Raw genomic sequence first — 8,741 nt, 5'->3', positions numbered from 1 at the left:
ACACTTTCGGCGACCCACTATCCTCTGTAATTGCAAGCTGATGAGATTCAGAACTATTTGTCTCTTCATCGGCCCTAGTCATATCTTTAATGACATGCATGTCCTCAACACTATTCATGAAAACCCTCATCTCAGTAGTCATCTCTGTAACCACACTCCCAATAGCCTCAACCTCCATATCCTCCACGTTCAAGATGCGAACCAATAATTGGATGTGTTTGGGCCTTTAGAGCTGGACTTTAGCCTCCAAACCTTCTTAGGTTTAAATTGAGTCCATCCATCATCTACCTTCTCCTTGCCAGCATCCATAGTGACCTTACTCTTGATGCATGCTCCATTAATGTGACTTTCCTACTCTATCTTTTGCACTAACACCATGGCTCCTTCAATCTCCACTTCTATAACAGGAATGGGATCAAAGGAGGTTGGCAACCCTATACACATCCTTGAGAATAACACACGATCAAAGCTCTTGGTAATAGCATTGATATCCTGCAGCTTCCTCCCCAAATACTTTGCCTTTAACCGAGTCAAAAATTTAGTAAAACTCTGTCTGGGCTAAACTTGGCCGAGACAATGCTTTTACTCGATCGAGTCAGCAGAGAATCGACCGAGTCAGTAGGGTTTTGTTGGGACTCGCCTGAGAGAGTCTCATCTACTTTTTTTAATAATGACTAATTAAATGCATTTAAGAAGTTTAATTAGGCATTGTCCCTTACACCCAATTAAGCACTCACTTTTAATGACATTTTTTTTCATTGCATGCAGTTTTTATTTTTTTGTAACGAGAGTTACTTTCTTAATTAAGTTTAACAAAAAATGTCCGTACTGTCCTTATAAAATGAGACAATTTTGAAAATGTCTCTAAATTTGCCAAAATCCACTTCATGCCCAAAATTTTGATTCTTAACTTTTTATGACATTTTTACCGTTTGAATAAGCAAACCTGTTGATGTTCGTGCGGTAGATACATATGCTGGATGAAGCTCGCAATATCTCAATAAGGAGATTTGCATAAACATTTCACAGACTTGATGAAATTGGCATAAAAGAATCTGTGAACTTGGCAAAGTTGAATCTTATCAAAGTTGATTTGCATATCAAATGCACGCATTTTTTGAGGTTCACGAGCCTTATGTGAACCTTCTAAAATTTTAAAGTTTTAGCTCATTAGTATATTTATGAGAGTCCTAACATTTGTGCAGACATTATGAAAACTTTAACTAAAAGCTCACTTAAAGTCAAGACATATGTCTACAAATGTTTGTATGACATTCAGAAATATGTGTTGTGAATATCCTTACCTTTGCATGTTTACATTCACATATTTGCAAAAGTCATGACTCTCATGTGGATACCAAGTGAACCTCTTTTAACTAAAAACTCACATAAAATCTGGATGTACATTCACACATATGTATCCTGACTTTCACAAACGTGTTGTGAATCTTCTTTCCTTCACATGTTTACTGACTTAATGCAGGTTTGTGTCACATATTTGTGATATGAATAAGTAAGCACAAGTTTTGCTCTTTGTAAAAGTTGAATCAGTTATTTGAAATTGTGACATGAATCAGTTATTGTGTGAAACAATGACATGGTTCTCAAGTTATTTTTGCATATTTAGTAGCTTATTATGTTTTTTGTTTAATTCAATTTCATATGAGGTTTTGTTTTCTTATTTTTTTCCTTAATTTGATATGCCTCTATACTTGGTGTTTTTCTTTTTTTATCTTGTATTATAGAGATGGCTATGAAACAATGGCATAATTTTTAAAATATTTTTGTATTTTTAATATCCTATTCTATTGTTTTTGTAATTTGATTTCATGTGGGTCTCTTTTGCCAACTTGTTTATTTGTATTCTCAAATTTGATTGTGTAGGAGATTATTTATCCTTTATTATAAAGATGACGAGTGAAGAAACTATCATCGAGGTAGAAACTGCAATGAAGGAACCAACTCCTACTTCACGATCAAAGAAAGATGTAGGATATATGCATGCTACAAAAAGGCCATTTAAATTTGCTCTTTGTCATAAACCTTGTGTAATATTATGAAGTTGTTCTCTCTTGAATACTATTTTTTTTCATAAACAATATCCATTGAGTAATCCTTCATACTATGTGGTACTAAAGCGGGTTCATACGTGGATAGACATGAAACATGGTTTGTAGCCAAGAGCATGGGTTTCCAATATAATTCACAAAAAAACAACATTACTATGATGAGGTTGAGATATTGCGATCAAATAAAAAGCTTCAGACATATTTACTGAAAAATGAGGCTTCAGAAAATAAAATTTTTGCTGCCAAAACAATTGATTTGTTTGTATTCACAATCATATCTCTCATTCAGAAAGCATTTAAAGAGGAGGTTATTAGTCAGTTATTACAGTATGTAAGAAGCCATTGACTTTGGATTCCTCGATAGTTGCTAACCTACAGGCCTGGAGGACATAGTCAGCTATAGTGGTAATGTTTAGATGCACTACAAAATCAAGTAATAATAGATACGAAGTATTAACTATGGCGACTGAAAATCATAGTTAAAAATAGTTATTAAGTACGGTTTCGTAAAAAAAGTCACTAACTAATAATGAATCGTGAGACTCTTAATTATGACCCTTAAACCTTTAACTACAGTTTTCGATCGTAGTTAATAATCCTGCCAAATTTTTGACGAAATAGATAAAAATAAAATATTAACTATAATTTCTTAAAAGTCAAATAATCATAGTTAATACTCCCACTAAACTTTTAACTGCACTCTTTATATTATTAACTGCCGTCCACAGCCATAATTAATACTTTGATACTTTCCACCAAATTTTTTTCGAAGCTGTTAAAAAAACCCTTTCCCTTTTTCTTTCTCCTCTCCCTCTCCCACTTGCTCTCCTTCCCTGGCTGAGCTCATTCCCCACCCGCGTTGCCAAGAAGTCACTACGAGAAAAAAGTGCCTCGTCTCTGCGTGTGTCTGTATTCGCCCTCATCCCTCGTCTCTGCGTGTTTTCCCTCTCTACGCCATCAATGATCGAAAGAGAGAGTTAATTCTATTGATCGTCTCCTCCTTTGCAGAGATTGAGTAAGATTCTTCCTCCATTTCTTCTTCTTCTTCTTCCTCCTCCTCCTTTCTTCGACTCATCATCAACATCATTTGCTTCTTCCTTTTTTCTTCTTCTTCCTCTTTCTCCTTATTCTCCAAGTCTTCTTCTTCTTTTTTTCTCCTTTCTTTTATTAACATTTTTTTGTTTCCTCCTCTCACGTCTCCTGCGTTAGACTAGGCCTCAGGATCCTGTGCCACGAGGGCCTCGCCGGCCTCTATAGGGGCTTCAAGACCTCCCTCATGGGGACCATCCTAGCCTGGGCACTCTACATGACTTCCCTCGAGATCACCAAGAGCAACGTCGCGGTCGGGATGAGCATCGTTGTGGCGGCACAGCTCGTGTGGACACTGGTGGACATCGTGAGCCAGCGGCTGATGGTCCGAGGTGGGAAAGGGTTGAAGACCAAGTGCAGGGGAGGGATCAATGCCTTCTGGACGATCCTATGTACGAGCGGATTAAGGGGCCTTTATAGACGGTTCGGGATGTCCATCCTCACCTACGCCCCTTCCAATGCGGTGTGGTGGGTGTCCTACTCAGTGACGCAAGAGGGGTTAATTTCTTGTACAATAAGGAGGAGGAGGAGGAGGAGGAGGAGGGTGGAAGCCTGGTTTGAAGGCGGCGGTGGTGGTGCAGGGGATGAGCATGGCCGTGGCGGCAGGGGTGACCGCCCTCATAACCACGCTCTTTGACACCATAAAGACGAGGCTGCAGGTGTTGGATGGGGAAGAGAATAGGAGGTTGACGGTGGGGCAGACGCTCAAGAACCTGGTGAAGGAAGGTGGATGGACTGCCTATTACAGAGGGTTAGGGCCGAGGTGGGCTTCAATGTCCTTATCCGCCACCACCATGATCACTACCTACGAGTTCCTCATGCATCTATCGGCTAAGAATCTGGAGAGATCGACTTAATGAGAAGATTAGGATAGGATGAAGAAAAAAGAAAGAAGTGAAAGAAGAGTTTTATGTAAGTTCTTCCATTTTTTTTTTACATCGCTTGCTTCATTTGGGCTTCTCCCCATCTGTTAATGTAAACATCAAATCATCTCATTTTCCTCTTTCTCTTTTTGTTTTGTAAATTAAGCGGGTATTCCCCATGAAGAATGTTTCCCAACCTCCACCAAAGCATGCTTTTGTGCGGGTCAATTCAAGTCGGGTGCAGCTGGAAGCGGTAAACTCCTTGCTTCCTCTTTAATTCTTTATTTACTAATCGCATATGTTTAGTTTTCTTGTTGATCTAATCTGCTTGTGAGCCATTATATTTTGTGCTTAAGTCTCTCATTTGATGAATGAAATGAAATCTTATTGCTCATCCATAGAGCATCACTATCTTTTATTGTAGACAGGCTTGCCTTTTGTTTTTTTCGAGAATAAGATACACAAGTTTGCTTTATTGATGAACATAGACTGAAAGAGGATGTTCATTTCTTATTTGGTGTTTACTCGTAAAAAGAAAATTGTTGCCTTCACCATCTATATAAGGCAACAAATAGCTTGGCCATTGTGTATGACTTGTTTGCTCTTTTTATGGTTATAGCCTAGGAAAAGCGTGGTGATTCCTTTTCTATTGCTCTTTCTATAATTTTATCATTATTTTGTTTGTCATAGGTTTCTCTTTCCAATGTGCTTCGCAGCTTCCTCGGCAACAATACTCTCTCTCATTGTGTCTCCTCATCACTATGGTCTTGAATTAGAGTTAGAAATTTTGGGTTTTGCATGATTCATTTTTTTCTTTGATTTCATGGTGTATTTGATGTGAATAACATGAATTTTGAATTGAATATCATCGTGGCTGGATTTTTACTGATTTAGGATTGACTTATTTCATATTATTTCCTACAAATTTTGTGCCTTTCTTAATTGATATCAATGATATGATGTTTGAGTACAAATATGAATCTTTGATACTTCTGTTTAATATAGGTAAATTCTTTTATGATTTTTGCTCTTTTCTGTAGTAGTACTGGAAGTGCCACTATATATATAGAGGGATTTTTCATGAACATCGACTACCGGTGGTTTGCTCATATCCCGTGGATTATGGGTGTGCAACGTTGCATCACCTTGCCATGAAGAAGAAAAAATTCTTTACCGTTGAATCAATTTTTTTCTGTTAAATGTTTTTGCTTCTTTTTTGTTTTTGAGCTCTTTTTCACGTGCACACATTGGTGTAAACTATCCAAACATGGGCCAACACTAGGCTGCAGGATTCATGTTATAGTTGTGCTTGTATTTGTAGGCTTTTGTTTTTATTTTTTCTCTTTCATAGCTTGTTTTCTTTGAAAAAGACTATGTACATATGCGATTGAAAAGTGTATGATGCCTGACCTTTTCCCTCAAGATAAATGTCCTAACCACTAGGAAGGGCCTAACCATCAGAGAAAGGAATTTAGACAGAGAGATGAATGGTCCAACCTTGACCAGTTGAGTCTTTGATTTCTTGAACATGAATTGTGAGCTGAGTGACCAAGTCTGGACAATTTCATAACAAGCCAAGCTCATGCTGCTTTTGAACAACTGATCTCATTGATCGTCTTAAAATTGTTTACTCCCATAAGTAGGATCTAATGAATCCACTACTTTCTCTTTCTATACCCAGGGCATTGAAAACTCGCAGAAATATCCCCAAATATGGTCTTATCTTTCATTCATCTTTTATTGGTTGTGCTTCTGCTCGGAACACGGATCACTTGTTTTGATACCTTGCAAATAAGTGTTTAATTGCATCCCGTATAGACTGCTTTTCTGGTAAGCTTTTACTTGTATATTATAGTTAGCCTTGTCTCTGTATAATGTTTTTCAAAGTTGTTCCATCCATAGTATTGGCTGACATTGACCCATGTAAATAGAGACCAACACCAACATTTTTGGTGAAAAACTCCAAGAACAAGTCAAGGCGAGGTTAGACTTTTATGACATTGATTTGTTGCTTGAAAGAATGTTGATGTGATGAAAGCAGCGATTGATAGTGCACTCAACCAAAACAAGTTATGTTACACATGCAGGTTATGGCTGTAATAAAAGTACCATCAATTATTTTAGCCGATACTAGGTCTCATATGCTACTCAAGAATTGTTAAGGGTAACACACAAGATGTGTTTATGTCCTCTGAACCTCACAAGAATTATCATATCAATAGCTTCCTCTCTAGTTTTCTGCACTTGCTTACCTTTCATGACTCTTTGTGCCAGGGCAATGCAGTTAAATGAGAAAGAAGCATAGGTTGTTCTGGAAGAATACAGGGGTCCACAATATGAAATCAAGAAGAATATGACCGTATCATGTCTGACAAAACCATGGTGTAGATGCTTACACAAGCGATTCTAAGGACTTGAGATAGATGCTTAAATGTGCTGTAGAGTAAAATTCTAATTCTCTTCTGCTTTATTCATGTAACTTCATGGATTCTTTTGCTTAAGAACTATCTTATGACATATGGAAATTTTAAAACCATGTCATAGACAGTTGTTATTCAGTTGAGTTCTACTTGATATTGTGTTTTTGTTTTATAGCTGCTGGGTTGAATATCCTTCGTGAAAACAATATTCTTCATTGTGATCTGAAGCCCCGGGTTGGTTGTGATGTTTTACTTATTCTATGACTCATGACTTGATCAATCATGTGCATTATGTTACGAAAATGCTTTTTCAAGTATAATTATTGGTTAATTTGTAGTTGTTGATATTTCTAAATCTTGTTTGTGTTATTCTCATGGACATATCTACCTTGTGCTCTCATGATTTTTGGTGTACCATTTTCAATTTGACTATAGTATTCATGTGGTATTGATGAACTAGTATCTTGATGAGCATTGTAGTGATTTAACCTTTTTTGGGTTAACTTTCAGATGTTGGGTGAAAGTCTTTTCCCTCTTGTGGAGCACCTGAAACATGACCATGCTGCCAAAGTGACTAACATGCTACTTGAGATGGACCAGCCGGAGGTGCTGCACTTGTTGGAGTCTCCAGAGGCCTTGAGAGCAAAAGTTGTGGAGGCAATGGAAGTCCTGCGGAAAGTTCAGCAGCAGCAAAGAACCCCCCCAACTGATCAGTTTGCTGGGTTGCTATGTCACATAGGTGCGGGTGTGGATGCAGCAATGCGGCACTTTGAAAAAACTTGGGTGCGGGGGTGCGGGAAGGATATATATATATATATATATATATATATATATATATATATATATATATATATATATATATATATATATATATATATATATATATATATATATATATATATATATATATATATATATATGAACTTGACTAGGGTTAACTGAATCTACTTTTGGATAGAAATGGACCTCGGTGTGGTTGACTTCACGTAACACAAAGGAAGCTGTGTCCAAGTGTTGTACCTGCCTGGGTGCGACGCGGGTGCGGTGCCCTGTTAGAAGAGTTCGTGTGACATAGCTGGGCTGTTTTGGTTGTCTTTGAATGACTCTAATTTCTTGAGCATGGTAGGTTGTCTTGGCTAATCTTACATTGCTACACTTCAATCTAGTCATCCTTGAGCAGACATTTTAGTAGCTAACTATTTAGGGATCTATTTGCTTGCTTTTGGATTATTTTTTTCTTTCTTTTTGATCATTTTAGATAAACATTGCATCTAGTTGTTGCTCAAAGTTTTGGATTGAGTATCCAGAGATTTATATTTGCTGGTTATTTGGTATTTGTCTTTGTTTATGCTTTTGTGGATTTCTTTACATTTTCATAATTAAATATTTGTTTTGTTGACAAGGACGACATGTACTGTGCCATTTGGTAAATGAATAACTAAAAAAAATATCATTAATCAATGACTAATGTTATTAACTATGGCTCTTGGCCATACTTACCATTAACTACGTCTACCAGCCATAGTTAATGTTATGCTCATTTACTACAGCCATATTCACTATCGCTCAGCCGTAGTTAATGGTATTAGGCACAATACCATTCACTACAGCCATTGGCTGTAGTTAAAAAGTATTTACTACAGTTTTTTTAGCATTAATTACAGCCAACGATCGTAGTTAATAGTACAAAATTTTGTAGCGATGGAGAAAGAGAGGGTGAACACCGTGAGGGCGAAAGAAGAACCTCACCAAGGGAAAGATGTCAAGGCCAAGGTAGAAGAGAGTGGCGAAGAGAGAATATCTGCCTTGATCAAATAAAGAGGTCAATATTGAGGTGGAGAGTGAGGTTGGTAGTGAGAGAGTAGAGGGGAAACATCAATGGAGAGAGGAGGCAAAGGATGAGGTGGAGAGTGAGAGTATGGTTGGTGAGAGGGTACAAGAAGTATATGATCCCATGAAGAGATCATGGACAAATACTTTCTAAATTTGTTGATACAGGCAATAGTAAAATATGTTTGTGAGTTGTTTGGAATCAATTTTAATGTTATATTCAATGATTAAATTTTGATATGTGAGTACGTGTGAAGTATGCTTGTAAGATAATCAATTCGAATATTGCAATTCATGACCATATATTCAATAATTGATGTGTATGCAATAATAGGTTAGTATTTTGTTGATGTGTGCAGTTCTAGAAAAAACACTCTTACACTAAAGTTTTAGGTGTTAGATTAAAAGGGTCTGACCTTTATTTATAGGTTTTTTGATAGATTGTAGACCCTGAAAACTAGATTGAATAG

The 8,741-nt window shown here is 37.0% G+C and overlaps 1 pseudogene across 1 annotated transcript; it reads left to right on the top strand.

Moving 5' to 3' along the window:
- The first annotated feature begins 376 nt into the window (after nucleotides 1-376).
- LOC149814374 (uncharacterized) lies at nucleotides 377-7,639 on the top strand (annotated as a pseudogene). The gene is made up of 6 exons (XR_016428047.1): nucleotides 377-475; nucleotides 2,912-3,084; nucleotides 3,279-4,070; nucleotides 4,188-4,274; nucleotides 6,952-7,180; nucleotides 7,400-7,639. The product of XR_016428047.1 is annotated as an uncharacterized LOC149814374 (transcript).
- Nucleotides 7,640-8,741: the final 1,102 nt, after the last annotated feature.

The sequence above is a fragment of the Nuphar pumila genome, chromosome 15 (genome assembly GCF_984573655.1).
Source record: "Nuphar pumila chromosome 15, dmNupPumi1.hap1.1, whole genome shotgun sequence".
NCBI lineage: Eukaryota > Viridiplantae > Streptophyta > Magnoliopsida > Nymphaeales > Nymphaeaceae > Nuphar > Nuphar pumila.
Note: the sequence above shows the minus strand (reverse complement) of the source record. Positions and strands in the feature narration are given on the sequence as shown.